The sequence below is a fragment of the Gorilla gorilla genome, chromosome 1 (genome assembly GCF_029281585.2).
Source record: "Gorilla gorilla gorilla isolate KB3781 chromosome 1, NHGRI_mGorGor1-v2.1_pri, whole genome shotgun sequence".
In the NCBI taxonomy this organism is placed as follows: domain Eukaryota; kingdom Metazoa; phylum Chordata; class Mammalia; order Primates; family Hominidae; genus Gorilla; species Gorilla gorilla.
In genome coordinates, this window is record NC_073224.2 from 192,749,231 (window position 1) to 192,762,527 (window position 13,297).

Consider the following 13,297-nt stretch of genomic DNA (forward strand, 5'->3'; position numbering starts at 1 on the left):
AAGAGTGGAGAGATGTGGAGTGCTGGATAATGGGGAAGACAGGGGTTCAAGGTGCTAGGAAGTGCTGGGATTACAGGCTTGAACAACCATGCCCGGCCACTATTTTGAAATATGCAATACACCGTTGTTAGCTGTAATCACCCTATTCTGCTATTGAACAGTAGAACTTATTCCTTCTATCTCACTGGATGTTTGTACCCATTAACCAACCTCTCTTCATCCCACACACCTTTCTCAGCCTCTGGTAACTATCATTCTACTTTACCTGCATGAGATCAATTTTTTTTTAAGTTTCCAAATATGAATAAGAACATGAAATATCTGTTTTCCTGTGTCTGGCTTATTTTACTTAACATAAAGACCTCCAGTTCCATTTATGTTCCTGCAAATGACAGGATTTCACCCTTTTTTATGGATGAATAGTATTCCATTGTGTATATTCACCATATTTTCTTTATCCGTTCTTTCATTGATGGACACAAGTTGATTCCATGTCTTTGCTATTGTGAATAGTGCTGCAATAAACACGAGGATGCATGTATTTCTTTGATATACTGATTTTTTTCCCTTTGGATAAACACCCAATAGTGGGCTCCCTGGATGATATGGTAGTTCTGTTTTTAGTTTTTTGAGAAATCTCCACACTGTTTTCCATAAACACTGTTCTAATTTATGTTCTCGCCAATAGTGTATAGGAGTTCTCTTTTCTCTGCATCCTTGCCAGCATCTGTTATTTTCTGTCTTTTTGATAATAGTCATTCTAACTGGGGTAAGATGATATCTCATTGTGGTTTTGATTTGCATTTCCTTGATGATTAGTGATGTTGAACGTTTTTTCATATGCCTGTTGGCCGTTAGTATATCTTCTTTTGAGAAATGTCTATTCAGATCCTTTGCCCACTTTTTAATGATATTGTTTCTTGTTTTGTTCCTGAGTTTCTTGTATATTCTGGATATAGTTCCTTGTTAAATGAATAGTTTGCAAATATTTTCTCCCGTTCTGTAGGTTGTCTCTTCACTCTTTTTTTTCTGTGGATAAGCTTTCAAGTTTAATATAGTCCCATTTGCCTATTTTTGTTTTAATTGCCTGTTCTTTTGGGATCTTAGCCATAAAGTCTTTGCCTAGATCGATCAACCTGAAGTGTTTCTCCTATGTTTTCTTCTAGTAGTTTTGCAGTTCTAGGCCTTACATTTCAGTCTTTAATCCATCGTGAGTTGATTTTTGTATATGGTGAGAGATAGGAGTACAATCTCATTCTTCTGAATATAGATGTCCAATTTCCCCAGCACCATTTACTGAAGAGGGTATCCTTTTCCCAATGTAGGTTCCTGGCATCCTTGTTGAAAATCAGGTGACTATAAATATATGAATTTATTTCTGGGTTCTCTGTTCTGTTCCATTGGTCTATGTATGTATTTTTATACCAATACCACACAGTTTTGGTTGCTATAGCTTTGTAATATATTTTAAAGCCAAGTAGTGTAATGTCTCCAGCTTTGTTCTTTTTGCTTAGGATTGCTTTGGCTGTTTGGGCTCTTTTTTGGTTCCATATGAATTTTAGATTTTTTTTTTTATTTCTGTGAAAAATATCTTGGTATTTTGATAGGGATTGCACTGAATGTATAAATTACTTTCAATTACTATTGTCATTTTTAACAATATTAATTCTTCCAATCCATGAGCATAAGATGTCTTTCCATTTGTTTTTGTCCTCTTCAATTTCTTTGATGAGTATTTTGTAGTTTTCCTTGTAGAGGTCTTTTACTTCCTTAAATTTATTTCTAGGTATTTTATTTTATTTTTTGTAGCTATTATAAATGGGATTGCCTTATTGATACAATTTCTTCTTTTGTGCTCCTTCATCCCACCTCCCTCCTCCTTTCCTTCCCTTCCTCCCTTCCTCCCTTCCCCCTCCCTTCCTGTTTTTTTTTTTTGTTTGTTTTTTGGTTTTCAAGATACTTACCTTTAGCTTTCAAGTATTTTTGAAAGAGGTCAAAGTATAGTTAGAGTGAACACTCAGCATTTATTTATTTATTTATTTTTTGAGATGGAGTCTCCCTCTGTTGCCTAGGCTGGAGTGCAGTGGTGTGATCTCGGCTCACAACCTTTGCCTCCCAGGTTCAAGCAATCCTCCTGCCTCAGCCTCCCAAGTAGCTGGGATTACAGATGCACGCCACCTTCCCCGGTTAATTTTTGTATTTTTAGTAGAGATGGGGTTTCATCGTGTTGGCGAGGCTGGTCTCGAACTCCTGACCTCAGGTGATCCACCTGACTTGGCCTCGCAAGTACTGGGATTACAGGCCTGAGCCACCACGCCCGGCCAACACTAAGCATCTTTTAAAATTGTCTTAAATTTTTTATTATGGACATTTTCAAACATATATCAAAGTAGAGAATAATAAATGGCATGAATCCAGTTTCAGCAATTGTCAACATGCGAGTAATCTTGTTTTGCCTATACTTCTATCTGTCCCCATGCTCCCTCTCCCCACAATGGCTTATTATGAAGCAAATCTCAAACTTCATATTATTTCATCTGTAAATGTTACTATCTTTATTAGTTGATTTAATTAAAAATTACTGACCATCTATCTGCTCTGTCAGGTTATATGCTATGTTCTGATAAATTCTTAATCATCTTTCAAAGCTCAGTTCAAGTGTCATCTCTTCCTGGAAGCTTTCCCTGGTTTTCCCTTCTCCCAAAAGAACTTAATGACTCCTTTCCTGGCATTCAGATTATATGCCTCCTTCACAGCGCTCACTGTTTAATAGCAATTATTTTAAATGTGAGGAGATAGTATAATATAATGCTTAAGAGTTTTGGAAACAAATAGACTTGGGTTAAAATTTCAATTTCTGCTTTGGAATCAAATAAACTTGGGTTAAAATTCTGCTTTCTGAGCTTAATTCCTTTGAACCTCCGTGTTCTTATCAGTAAAATGGGGATATAGCACTCACCTTATATTGTGGGGAATAAATGGGTTATGAATCCAAAGTACCTTGCACAGTGCCTGGCACATAGTGAGCATTCCTTCAAGAAGTTACATGCTTCTCTCGCCACACTGTGCTGGAGGCAGGACCACAACTGTCTCCTGTGTGTGTGCTGGTACGTGGAAGCCTCTGTGGAAGAGTGTGGGAGGGGACGCCTCCAATTACAGAAAGCAGGCAGACTGGGCCCTAGCAGCCCTGCCTGGCCGTGGACAGATTCTCTGGCAAAGTGGGCCTCTGGTTCAACTTTCGGGCTATTTAAAGGCATTAGTAAAAATCCGGAAAAATGACTTGATTTTTGTCTTTTAATGCACACTTATTTTGTTTAGTTGGAAACTACAAATTTGTCCCTCCCCTCAACTAAATAATCTTTATTATAGAAACTCTGGAAAGAACAGAAAGAGAAGAAAAAATCACAGAATCAGCCCAGATCACCCATTTATGTATTATTTTATTTCCTTCTTCTTTTTAAAACAATTTGTTTTATTTTCCATCTATGAAATTATAATTGCATTTTGTTTACTTTTTGGTCCATCTCCAGCTTTTTAAAGTCATCTTCATTTTGAGGGTTGAAGTCTGACCTTTCAAACAAAAGCTCCAAGTGTGAAAGGGTCCGAGGGTTTGGATGTGGCTTCTTGACTAAGCAAGGGATGTCCAATGTGTGGCTGGCAAAACATGCCTGCAACACCTCTCACTGCCCACCTCCTTCTGGAAGCTCAAGGTTTCTATTCACATACCTCTGGGAATGGGAAGCTCACCACCTTTCAGGGTCATCTCTGTCATCACTAGACAGCTTTCTCTCACTGAACCAAATCCAGCCTCCCAGTGACTCTTTTCATCATCCTCAGCTCCATGCTCAGAGGGCACAGAGCACAGTTTCTCTCTCTGATCTGGTGCAGCCCTGCAGATATCTGGAGACAGAGGCCTCTGAGACTGCTACTCTTCAGGCTGGAAATTTCAGCTCCTCCAAGTATTTAACAGACTAAAGGCAAAATTAGTAACAAGGGAAGAAAACAGTTTTAGTTAATTAAAGTGTTGAATGAAATCAGTTCCATGACTCCACATGCCCTGAAATGTGAGGTGTGGCCAATGCTTGTAGTCTTACCCTAAGTGGTCTAGAAGACAATGTATATTGCTTCTTTATTTACTCCTCAGTTCAGATAGATACCCGCTCCCCATCCATTTAAGCAGGTGTTGCTTAGGGCGGGTATTAGCCCAGCTTCTCATCCCCCTATCCTGGACCGTGTCATCCCTGCCGGAGGCCTCAGTCACCATCCATAAGCTGTTGAATTCCAAGCCTCTATTTCCAGCACAGATCCCTCCCAGGAATGCCAGACCAAAACATGGAGCTGCGTCCTGAGATGTCCTCCGGGTGCTTCAAACAGCCTGTCCACACTGGGACTCATCGTCATCGGCGCGTTGCTCTTTGCTCACTGCACCCACTAACCTGTGAGCTCCCTTTGGCAGGGCTGTGGAGCTATGGTACTTTAGAACAGTGCTTGGTACAGGAAGACACTTACGAAAGGTGTGTTGAATGAATAACTACATGCCCTCTCCTCAATCCCAGCTTGCTGCTCTTCTAGTTTCCTCTAGTTTAAAAAATAGCACCAGCCAGGTGCGGTGGCTCACTCCTGTAATCCCAGCACTTTGGGAGGCCAAGCCAGGTGGATCACCTGAGGTCAGGGGTTCGAGACCAGCCTGGCCAACATGGTGAAACCCCATCTCTACTAAAAATACAAAAATTAGCCAGGCGTGGTGGCAGGTGCCTGTAATCCCAGCTACTCAGGAGGCTGAGGCAGGAGAATTGCTTGAACCCAGGAGGCGGAGGTTGCAGTGAGCCGAGATTGCACCACTGCACTCCAGCCTGGGGGACAAGCAAGATATTTCATCTCAAAAAAAAAAAAAGAAAAGAAAAGAAAAGAAAAAAAATAGCACCAAGTTTCAAGCACTGTCTGAATCAGAAGACGAGGCACCTCCTTGATTGTACTCTTTTGAATATCTCACTTCTGCGTCTACACAGCTAGCTTATCCTGCCACTTGTACCCCTTAAATTGCTCTTGCATCCTCCAATTCTCTCTGTGCACTGTTTTAACCCAAGGCATCACCATCCTTCTCCTGGATCCCTTCCATAGCCTGCTCACTGCCCACTTCCCTGTTTGGCCCATTCTTCCAGCTGCAGTTGGAGAGAGCTTGCCAAAATGCAAGACTTTCCCACATCGCATCTTTGCCTAAAACCTGTATTATCTGTATTATCTGTAAGGTGATGAAGACCGCATCTCTTAGGTCCTGCAAGGCTCTCGAGACCTCTTTCCTGACCACCCTCTGCTCTCCAGCCAGGCCCATCTCCCATCAGCTCATTGTGCGGTGTGACTTTCCCTCCCTGCTCCTCCCAACCTGGAGGTGCTCTCTTCTACACCACTCCCCAACCCCAGTTGTTGCAGATTTTCTCTCTCTAGGTCCTAGAGGAGTGCCTCCACGGCTGCACCCACATGTCCCAAATGTACGTCTCCAGCCTGGACCTCAGTTTTGACCTCCAGACTCACATTCCTTTCTCCAAACAAAACTCGTGAATCCTGCCCCTCCTTCAGAAAAAAAGCCTCCTCCTCCTGCAATCTTCTCCATCTCAGTCTGCTCCAGCTGAGCAGACTAAAAACCTCAGAACCATTCTTGGCTTCTCTCTTCCTCTCACATTCCAGACCAGGTTGGGTTTACCCTCAAAATACATCTAGACTCAGAGCACGGATCCTCAGCTCAACAGCTGCTCCAGATCCCAGTTGTCTTGAGTTGTCCTCGCCTCTCACCTGGAGCACTGTGGAAGGCTCCTTGCCGGCCTCCCTGTTCTCTCTTCTTGCTCCCACTGTCTCTTCTCCACATGGCAGTCAAATCACGTCTCCTGTGCTCAGATCCCTCCAGTAGCTCTTTGGTCTCATTGGAGTAAAAGCCAGAGTCCTTACAACCACTCACAACACGCTAGATGAGGGGGCCACACCCTTGCTTTCCAACCTCCTCTCCTCCGCTCTCCCTGCACTCCCTTCAGCCACACTGACTCCCTCCAGCCTCCTTCCTCAGGGCCTTTGCACTTGCCTGTCTCCTTGCCTGGGGTCTTCCCCCATCCACGGCTGAACATCTTACTTCCTCACTTTCAACTCTTGGCTCAAATGTCACTTCTTAGAGGCGCCTTCCCTGAGAATCTGTATAAAATAGCACACCCTCTCCTTGTAGCCCCCCACCATTTTCCTGATCCTGAACTTTTCCATATTGTCATTGGAACTGTTTTATCTGTCTGTTTCCTGGCTGACCCCTCTAGAATGTCATTTCTGTAAAGGCAGGGGCTTTGTTTTGTTCATTCCTGTATCCCTAGCATCTTGAACAGTGCCTGGTCCACAGGAGGCTCTCAATAATTACTTGTTCAATGAATGAATCTTAGATTTCATACTACCTTTTCCTGACTTCCTAGACTAGATGGCAAACACTTTTATTTACTTTTAGCAACTGTACCTTCCCTTTGAAACATTTACTGCAACTGTAATTACAAAACTGTATAATGTAATCTTGATCTTATTCTCTACAGGTTGGGCATCCCTAATCCAAAAATCTGAAATCTGAAATGCTTCTCAATCCGAAACTTTTTGAGCATCAGCATGATGCCACCAGTGGAAAATTTCACATGTGATCTCATGTGATGGGTCATAGACAAAACACAGTCAAGACCGGGTGCGGTGGCTCACGCCTGTAATCCCAGCACTTTGGGAGGCCAAGGCAGATGGATCACCGGAGGTTGGACCAGCCTGACCAACATGGAGAAACCCCGTCTGTACTAAAAATACAAAATTAGCCAGGCATGGTGGTGCACGCCTGTGCGCCTGATCCCAGCTACTCAAGAGGCTAAGTAAGGCAGGAGAATCGCTTGAACCCGGGAGGCAGAGGTTGCGTTGAGCCAAGATTGCGCCATTGCACTCCAGCCTGGGCAAAAAGAGTGAAACTCTGACTCAAAAAAAAAAAAAAAAACCAAACAAAAACAAACAAACAAAAAACCACACAGTCAAAACTTTGTTTCACATACAAAATTAGTTAAAATATTCTAAAAATTACCTTTAGGCTATGTGTATAAGGTGTATAGGAAACAAATGAATTTCATGCTCAGACTTGGGTCCCATCCCCAAGATATTTCACTATGTGTATACAAATATTCCAAAATCAGAAAAAATAAAAAATCTGAAACACTTCTGGTCCCAAGCATTTCATATAAGGGCTACTGTATTTCCAGTCCCATAGTAGCCACTAAACATGTGTTGAGTGAATAAATGAAAGAAAGCTAGGATGTTATTTGAGAAACTGACCAATAGCAGGTACTTGACAGAGGGACTGAACCCTGGGCTGGACATAGGGACTCCTGGAGTTTAGCCCCATCTCTCCCATTGACTTGCTCTGTGACTTTTAGTTGATGACTGTCCACTTCTGGGTCACAATTTCCCCAGCTGAAAAATAAGGAGCAAGATTACATCATTTAGAATGAGCTTTCAGGCTTGAAGAGATTGTGATTCTAGAACCCAGTACTCCCAGCTTGCTTCCACTGCTGGCCTGGAGCCCTGGGTAGGGAAAGGATATGCTTGGAACCAGTAGGGAAAGATTTGGCTTTGGGACCTCTGCTGGCAGGCTGGGCTTCTGGCATGGGGCCAGCCCTTGAATTTCTTGGCTGGATGAGTGGGCAGCAGGATGGGTTGATTGATCTTCCCCCACTGTGGGGTCCTGGCCATAAATCTCCCCAGCCCAATGGGGTCGCCTAGGACCCAGGAGTCACAGCCAGTGCATTCCTTGGCTTGACTGGCTCTGGGCTGGTGCTTTCTGCCCCTTCCAGCTCCCAGACACTGGAGACCCTGTGGGCGTTAGCACCCATTCAATCTGATCATAGAGCCTAGCTCTGTGCTCCAGAAAGCCTCTGTCCAGAGAGCTGCCAATCTTTCTCCAGGTCCGACCTTAAGATCACATGGCATTGTTTTGAGCAGATATGCCCTAGGCTCCCGGTGAGCCAGGACTTAACTCTCTTTGTGCCATGGAACCCTTGGGCAGTCTGATGAAGCCTAAGGACCCCTTCTCACAGTAATATTTTTATTTATTGATAAATTAAATTAATTAATTAATATATTTTTGAGACCGAGTCTCACTCTGTCACCCAGGCCGGAGTGCAATGGCACGATCTCAGCTCACTGTAACCTCCGCCTTCCAGGTTCAAGCAATTCTTCTGCCTCAGCCTCCTGAGTAGCTGGGACTATAGGCACGTGCCACCACTCCCGGCTAATTTTTGTTATTTTTAGTAGAGATGGGTTTCGCCACATTGCCCAGGCTGGTGTCAGACTCCTGACCTCAGATGATCTGCTCGCCTCCGCCTCCCAAAGTACTGTGATTACAGATGTGAGCCACCATGCCCGGCCTCTCACAATAATGTTTTTAAGTGCATAAAATAAAATGCATAGCATTGCAAAGGAAGTCAGTTATATTGAAATGTACTTATCAGAATACTAAAAATATAAGTTTGTAATATAGTGATTTATGTGTCCATTTATAATGTGTTCAACAAGATCTTGTGGAAGGTCCAATGACTATTGTACTTCTACAATGGTGAGCATAAGATATATCTAGATATCTGCAATAATTATATGGTGATATGAAAATATCACAGACAGTCTGTGGTTTGTTGCCTTCATCCTATGGAAGAAAATGGTAAATTTTATTTATTTTTATTTATTTTTTTTTTGAGATGGAGTTTCGCTCTTGCGCCCAGGCTGGAGTGCAATAGTGTGATCTTGGCTCACTGCAACCTCTGCCTCCTGGGTTCAGGTGATTCTCCTGTCTCAGCCTCCCCAGTAGCTGGGACTACAGGCGTCCACCACCATGCCTGGCTAATTTTTGTATTTTTAGTAGACACGTGGTTTCAGCACGTTGGCCAGGCTGGTCTCGAACTCCTGACCTCAGGTGATCCACCCGCCTCGGCCTCTCAAAGTGCTGGGATTACAGGTGTGAGCCACCACATCTGGCCGAAAGTGGTAAATTTAAGTTAGAGGTTAGTGAAATACAGATATAATGTTTCCCTGTCCATGTTCATGAGCTAGAGTTCTGTCCACGGCCCTCTGGGAAGGGAGTGTTACATGAAGGGGAGCCAGGTGAATGAATTCTTAAGTCTGAGAGGAGAGGGGCTCACCACAGTCCTAACCAGCCTGCTTCCTTGGGACCTTATCAAAATATGAAAAGCTATCATAGTCTGTTAACGGAATCACAGGATCATAGGCTCCAGACCTGGAAGGGCTACAACCCTGCTACAGTTTCAGTGTATGTCCCTCTAAAATTCATACGTTAAAACTTAAACCCCAATTAGCTGGGCATGGTGGCGGGGGCCTGTAATCCCACCTATTCAGGAGGCTGAGGTAGGAGAATCACTTGAACCCAGGAGGGGGAGGTTGCAGTGAGCTGAGATTGTGCCACTGCACTTCAGCCTGGACAACGAGAGCAAAAACTCCGTCTCGAAGAAAAACAAAAAAAAACCAAAAAAAATCCTTAAACCCCAAGGTGGTGATATTGAGAGCTGGGACCTCTTGGAAAGGGGTTAAGTCAGGAGGGCTTCACCCCTGTGAATGGACTAGTGTTCTCAAAAACAGGGTTGAAGGGAGTGTCCTTGCCCCTTTCACCCTTCCATCCCTCCCACCGTGTAAGGGCACAGCAAGATGTGTCATCTTGGAAGCAGAGGGCAGCTCTCACCAGATGCCAAGCCTGCTAGTGCCTTGATCTGGGACTTCCCAGCCTCCAGAACTGTCAGAAAGTAAATTTCTGTTCTTTATAAATTACCCAGTCTAGGGTATTTTATTAAAGTGGTACAAAGAGACTAAGACAAACCCCTTTTGCAGACACCTCATTGGGTGACTTGGTCCATGGCCTCTGCTCTTACATGTCTAGGAAAGGAGAGCTCACCCTCCAGGACACCCTCATATCAGGCTGAACAGCTCTAACTGTCAGAGGAATGGTTGCCTTGTCTTCTCCTTCACATACAGAAATGAATCAGACACAGTCCTTGCCCCACAGATAGAGAGTGGAGAGAGACAAGGACTCAACTACAGCTAAAATGTTTTATTCATTGAACAACCTTTCTCTGAGCTTCTGCTCTTTGTCAGGCCAGTGGTAGGCACTGCGTATACTGACATTTAATTTCATAAAATGTGTGTCCAGTGTGTACTCAGGCACTGTGCTCAGTACTGGCTGGTGAGGGAGAGATAGACGTGATACCTTCCCTCCATGGAGACAGTTATTAAATGAGTAAACATACAAATCAGTGTGTAATTGCAACTTGTGATCATGGCTGTGAGGAGATGAGCAAAGGAGACTCATAGAAGGGAGTGACTTCAGATGGGAGAGAAGGGAAGTAAAGAAGTATTCTTGAAGAAAGGGATGTAAAGGAAGATCAGTTTGCTGGGCAAATAGGAGTGGAAGAGTGTTCCAGGCAGAGAAAAGAGCAAGTGGAGAGGAGTCTCTGATGTGGGAAAGAGCTTGGCTTTTGTTAGGAAGTGACAGGAGGCTCCGGGGCCAGACCAAGCTGGAGTGGTGGGTAAGGGAAGATTGCCTGTGCCCTCAAACCCATGCAAAGAAGTTTGCATATTATTTTAAGGGCTGATGAATGCCATAAAAGAGTTTAAGCAAGATACATTTGAAAGAATAAAACAAGGTCTCCAGGAGCTCTCTGGCTTACAGCAATGATATTAACAAGATGAAGTATTATAAGAATGAGTAAAGAGCTGGGCGCGGTGGCTCACGCCTGTTATCCCAGCACTTTGGGAGGCCGAGGCGGGCGGATCACTTCAGGTCAGGAGTTTGAGGCCACCCTGGCCAACATAGTGAAACCTCCTCTCTACTGAAAATACAAAAATTAGCTTGGCGTGGTGGTGGGCGCCTGTGATCCCAGCTACTCAGGAGGCTGAGGCAAGAGAATCGCTTGAACCCAGGAGGCGGAGGTTGCAGTGAGCCAAGATTGAACCACTGCATTCCAGCCTGGGTGACAGAGAGAGAAACTGAGAGGAAAAAAAAAAGAAAGCTTTTATATTTGTGTTCTAAACACCCTTCTTGAATGTTCTCTGTACTTTTTCTCAGACTAAGCTCTTTGCCTGGATTCCTCTCCCCAGACTGTCTGCCGAGTACAACACTCTGGCTAACTTTGCCTGCATTACCTCCTCCAGGATGCCTTCCTTAGCAATGCAGTCCACCACGCTGCCCTATATCAGAGCCCTGAGCACTCCCTGTATGCTGTTCCCAGACTATTTACATGTCAATGTCCACCGTCCCTTTCTTCAGACCACCCCTGGAGGAGGGCAAAAGTGGGGGCTGGAGGGAGGGAAGTTGCAGAATCTTCAGCAGCAAACTGGCTCCCTGCACGCCCTGTCTGGTATTGGAGCTAGACACTGCCACCTGCTGGCAGTGAGTGGAATGGCTGACAAGAAGGGGTTGGGAGGAAGGAGACTCTGGAAACAGTCCAGGCCCACTTTGGCTTTTCTGAAGGGCAATCGCATAAGGTCTGGCTGGATGGAGGGCTTGTCTAAGGGGCCTGATGGTTTTGCATGACAGCTGGGCTGGAACAGGAAGGAGGAACTGAATGTCGATGGAACAGCTGCTCAGGACACACGGTGCAGCCCTGTGGGGCTGCTGAGACCTTAGTCCAGACCCTGGGCCCCAGCCAGACCAGTAGGGGGGCCCACCTTGTTACCATGGGGATCAGGGCTGTGTCCATACAGCTGGGGAGATGACCCTCCACCCGTGTGAAGACCTCCAGGGAGGAGGGACCAGCCTCAAAGCCAAGTGTCCACCCATGCCCCCTCTTTTCTGGAACAACTTGTTTTGCTCTAAAGCTTGGGACTTTGACCCAGGAGGTATGTTTTCCTCCTGTTGATCACCTGGTGTCCTTCCTGTTCATCCCCTTCCCCCACCACTCCCAAAGCATAGCCCAGGGGATCCTTTCCTTTCCCTGGGTTTTTCAGGGAAGTGGAGGATACTGGGCGGGGAAGGCAGAACCTGGGACTTGAGTGCTGAGGGCACTGGTTGGAGGGGGTGGCACAGCTGTGACCCCCCACCCTCCTTAAGTCTGTCCTTGCTTGGCTCCTGGGACACCCCACTTTCCTGGGGTTGCTTCCTCCTGTTTCCTCCTGCCCCTTCTTTCTTTGAAAGACCTTTGTGTGTTGGGGGCGTGTCTCCTTCTTTCTGTGCTCTCCTCTCAACACCCCTACCCCCGCTATACACACTGGGGAGACCATGAGCTCCCAGGCCTCAGTTACCATCCTTGTGCTGCAGATGGCTCCCAGATGTTCCACTCCAGACCCAGGGATTTTGCAGCCTTCCAGATGTCTCCCTCTGGAAAGTCCACAGGCACTGCAAGCATAATACCTCAAAATCTATAGCTCATTAATCCTCCAGCCCCCCAAACTTGCTCTGGCCCCTACTGAGGCACTAGCATCTACCCAGCTGCCTACGCCAGAAACCTGGGAGTCACCTGAAGCCCTGCCTCCTGCCTGTACCCATTCTCCCAGCTTGGCACTGTGTTCCAGCAGCCACACCCCGGCTTCTTTACCTCCACAACAGGGCTCAGATCTGTTCCCATGGGCACTTCCTGCCCAGGTCCAGGCACTGGTGTTGTGGCCACTGTAGCAGATCCCTGGATTTCTCTTCTCCAGCCTTTGCATGCCCCTTTCACTCTCCACACTGCATGGAGGGGTGTTTTCCCAAACGCAAAACTAACCATGTGACTCCCCTCCCTAAAATTCTTGGAGAAGGCACCAGTAGATGTTTGTTAAATTCAGCCCCATTCCTTACATTCCAATCAGTGATTCTCTGGCTGTTCATTAACATGCACAGTGCTTACTCCAGTCTGTGTTAGAAGATTCTGAGGACACCAGGTTGGGTGTGGGAGGGAGGCCAGGATATACATGTTTGGGAGGCATCACTCAACTCCAAGCAAAGTTCTCCCAGATCACCTTGAGACACTCCATCTTTGGATGGCAATGGGCCTGACTGCACACGCATGTGAACACACACACACACACCCACACACACACCACACACACACACACACACACACACACACACAGGAAGCAGGCCCGAGGCATGATGTCTGAGTGCTCCCGCTGGAGCAGGAAGGCAGAATCATCCTGCCATAGGAAGGGTTGCCCAGGAGGCCTGATGAATAGGAGTTTGGTGGCTTCAGGGAAGAGAGGCTGTGGAGGTGCCTTCAGCTCAGGTGCTGGCTCCTGGGGACCTTCCATCTCTGATGAGACTTTG

At 45.7% G+C, this 13,297-nt stretch overlaps 1 long non-coding RNA gene across 1 annotated transcript; it reads right to left on the reverse strand.

The window, feature by feature from the left end:
* Positions 1–3,422: 3,422 nt before the first annotated feature.
* On the reverse strand, positions 3,423–12,739 carry LOC109024544 (uncharacterized). Its single transcript, XR_002004031.3, has 3 exons — positions 12,591–12,739; positions 7,330–7,467; positions 3,423–3,971 (listed from the first exon to the last, which is right to left on the reverse strand). It is a non-coding gene; the product is annotated as an uncharacterized lncRNA (long non-coding RNA).
* Between the last annotated feature and the right edge of the window lie 558 nt (positions 12,740–13,297).